The sequence below is a fragment of the Egretta garzetta genome, unplaced genomic scaffold (assembly GCF_000687185.1).
Source record: "Egretta garzetta isolate BGI_Z169 unplaced genomic scaffold, ASM68718v1 scaffold172, whole genome shotgun sequence".
NCBI lineage: Eukaryota > Metazoa > Chordata > Aves > Pelecaniformes > Ardeidae > Egretta > Egretta garzetta.
In genome coordinates this window covers 2350957-2355164 of record NW_009258951.1, presented here as the reverse complement: position 1 = coordinate 2355164, position 4208 = coordinate 2350957, and positions in this window count along the sequence as shown.

Genomic DNA, 4208 nt, shown 5'->3' with positions numbered 1-4208 from the left:
CACCCAACCCACAAACCAGACGTACGGTGAATACAGTACAATAATATCAAGCCCACCATTTGGGTTTATGAAAAAGCCATTTTGCTCCTCAGAGAATCAGCTGCATGGCCAAAACCAGAGTTCATTTTAATAAAGGGCTTGGATTATTGTGTAAAAAAAAAAAAAGAATAAAAAAATACAAAGCGATGCTATTAGCATACAGGAAGCCTTTTAGTTTATCCTTCCCTTTACAATTGCTATTTTGGTAGTGATTTTCTCAGTCCCATTGCTAACACGTAGCTTCTCTTGGCAGCTTCCTTGAATTCCCTGTCTTGGGCAAATTTTGAGTCATACCGAAGCAGCATTAGATAGCATCGGTAAATATGCATTATGAACTACAGCCTGTTTTCCTCTGTTACCTAAGCAGCGCCATAAATCCACACCATGGAGATGAAAGGTCGGAGCAGTAACTCAGGGAGCCCGAAGCTGCCTGGGGAAGGAGGCATTTCTTGGGATTTGTGCTCGTGCCTGAGAGGCTGAGGTGCAGGCAGCAACACCAGGCACAGGGTCCGGCTGCGGGGACTTCTCCACCTTCTCTGGAATAGGGCTTGTGAACCCAGCTACGACCAGTCCTGCAGTTCATTAATATGGGACTTGGAGAAATGCGAGATCACCAGCACAAGCGTTCGTAGGAGTTGGCAGGAGGACGTGGCTGCCTGTGCCGGATTTGCCCAGGCACCCGTGGCAGTGTTCACACCAATCTCAGGCTTAATGGTGAGGACAGGAGAGACACCTGATCTAGCATGAAGCCATGGCTGCAAAGAGAGGTGATGCCTCATCTGGCATCACGTTCTTGTGGGACCAATATGCCTATTCAAGGTTGAATACAAACGTGTAAGTATCCGAAGGCAGAAGTGAGTCCATACCAAACCCATGCTTCTCATTCTTCAGCTGCAGTACTGTTGATCCATTGCTGAAGACTCCAAGCTCAGATTTATAATCTGGTCTGAGAAACTTCAATTTATTTAGTCTGCTGTGCCAGGACAGGGTTTTCCAAGATACCTGACTCATCCCTGTAACTTTTTTCTGAGTGTCATCTCATTTTTCAGTGGCTTGTTTGAAGGGTGGGGCACCTGAAGCAGACACCGTTGTGACGGTGTCAATCACATTGATTATAAGCATCAAGCTGCCTCCCTGCCCCAGCAGTTCCTGGTGGTACCCTCGAGGGTGTAACATCACATTTGGGCATCGTCTCCCATCTTCTCCTGGGGGAGAACCTCCACCATGAGAATCACAGAATGGCAAGGGTTGAAGGGGACCACAGGAGACCATCTAGTCCAACCCCCCTGCTAAAGCAGGTTCCCCTAGAGCATGTTGCACAGGACATCGTCCAGGTGGGCTTTGAATATCTCCAGAGAAGGAGACTCCACAACCCCCCTGGGCAGCCTGTTCCAGTGCTGTCATCTTCAAAGTAAAGAAGTTTTTCCTCATATTCAACTGAAGCCGCTTATGTTTCAGCTTGTGCCCATTGCCCCTTGTCCTGTCGCTGGGCACCACTGAGAAGATCAGGTGCTACCACATACTGCAAACAGCAGCATCTTTCTGGAACCACAGTCACCTTTCCTCACAACAGCAGAAAAGAGAGTTTCCCTTTCTTTATGCACATTCTCGAAAGCACTGGAATTCTTGCCTCCTCTTTACTCCTGCCTCACAAACCTCACTTCATCCAGGCATCCCTTTTCCTTTTTTATACCCCAGTTACTGTGACTGCTCAGTATTTCATCCTTTGCCTAGCCTTGCAAACCTCATCTGTTATCTCTGCCTACACTACATTTCCCCTCTTGCTACAACCTGGGGGTCAGCCGGGTGCTACTGATGGAGGGCAGAGGCGTGCAAATGGCAGGGACCCTCGCTCCTCACCCGCTTTAGTGGCACTTTGGCCCTGCCAGGGAAAGCGCCTGCCCGCTGCAGCCGGACCCGCACAGCCCGTGCTGTATAAACAGCTACGGCCCTGCGGCTTCATCGGCAGCCCGCATCTCGGCACCGCCCGTCTGAGCCTGCCAGTACTGGAAGTGGAAATCTCACATACTGGTTTTAACAGTTTGCTCATCCTGACTGCAGTGCTTCAGCTGCGAAAGGTCCAAGCACTTACACGAGTAAAGACCAAGGCATATTTTTTAGCAGCCATACTGTTACGTGCCTTCATACACAGCCAGCAAATTAGTGTCTTCCTGCTTGTATCACTGATCTGTTCTCATTTTGGACCACAACCATAAAGCATGTTGCATTAGCACCTTTTCCTCCATAGCTCTAGCATATGCCTTGTAGCTGAATAGGTTTCTGTCTGGTATAGCTGAAACTGAATTCATTCCAGCTTTGCCTCTTAATGCACTTTCTGCAAAATCTGGGATTTTATACCACTGATTTCCATTAAACTGAATGTTTTGTTCTGATTTAACTAACTCAAAGGGATGATACATCCCTAACAAGGAAAAAAAAAAAAGCATGCTTGAGAGCAAATGGAAAATCCTGATCAGTCCAATTAGTGCTGAACTATCGCAGTGTGTGGGTGTGCAAAGGGAACAGTCTGACACAAATCCAGCTGTTTCTACCTGTTGGGTTTGGTTATCAGGAAGATTTAGATGCGCATTTCAGTATTTCAAAGTGTGCCAGTGTGAACAATGGGCCCAAACCAACTGCAGACTGAGAGGCTGGTAGAAAAGATCATCACAATGCCTGCTTATAGTGAGGGTAAATATATATATATACACACACACACACGTATGCACACCTGTATATATGGCTCTTAATGTCTCACTTGGGAGCTCTGCTGGAAGGGGTGAGTGAGCGCAGAACTCGGAGGGTGAGCTGCTCTTGACGCCCTGCTGCAGGACATCTTATTTGCTGCAGAAATGCCTGTTTCACGTGTTACTTGAATTGGCTTGTGACCTACTTACTGATTTCTGCTGAGCTTGATTCCCCTTTTCATTAAGAAACTCTTTAGGCCAAATAATGCTTTATCACACCGTGTTTTCTTTCTCCAGTGCCATAACTTCCTTTTTCATTTGTCACAGAGGATGGCATCTCTTCCCAGCACCCCTTATACAGTGTGCAGATTCTCAATGGTGAGCCTGAAAAACTAATTAATTTAATTTTAAAATACTACTGCATGCAGTATTTAAAATACTACACCTCTGAAGCCGTAAGAAGTCCCTCAGACTGGCTTCCAACGGCCACCTGCACATGGGTTAGAACTGAGGAAATTTTGGTTTAAAGGATTTGAGCAAACACTTATTTTTACCAAAAAAGCAAAGCTCATCCTTGTCTGTCTAAAAATAATTAAAAAATATATAGTAGACAGACTGTGAGCAATGGCTATTTGCCCCAGTTTTGGTTTCCTTCCAGCCTTAGCTTCACATGCTGAATATGCCCAGGTTTGGCCTCAACTTGTGAGTAAATCTATTTGGGAACTTTGAGAGCGAGCAGACAGGTATGTGGGAAGTTGCTTTTGTGCAATAAGCAATTTCTGTCACCTTCCTGCAAGAACTTGTGGCCCTTAGCAACTGAGGTGGAAGGCTGAACACTGGCAAGGGAATGATATGCAAGACAAAAATGTCCGTGAGAGTAAAGAAAACCAGGAAGGCGTGTAAAATCTCGCACAAGAGATGCCCAATATTCCCTTTTCCCACTTGTGAAGGGCTGACAGGGTGGGTTTCTGGTTTGTGGTTCTGCACCAGCCCCAGGGATCCTACTGCATAGCGCACCGCAGGAACTGCTCGGCTCCAGAAAAGGAGTGCCTGTCCCCCTGGGAGCCTGAGAGGGGGCGAGGGGGGCACAGGGGGGCACAGGGAGCAGGGGACCCCGACCCTGGCACGGCAGCATCTTGGCCCGCTGCAGCACCTCAGCGAGGCTGGCACCGCACGGGACCTGCTCACCGCTGCAAGCCTCGGCAGCCTCTGTTTGCCTTTCCCGGGAAAACAAACCTGGGAAGTGACAGTTCAAGAGCTGGTAAGAATAATTAGACGTGTTTGTTGCAGATACGACATGCACGGCTGGTTGAAAGCAAGTCTTAACTGAGTTCCCAGCCTGCTCACAGAAAGTGCCAGCAGAATATGCGCCCAAAGCTCCGCTGCCAGCAACGTCTGCTTTGCCACTGCTTTGCCCTCCTGTGCTTGCTGTCCCTGCAGAGTGGAAGTTGCTGTCGTTTTTGCTGTTCTTGGAGACTGTCA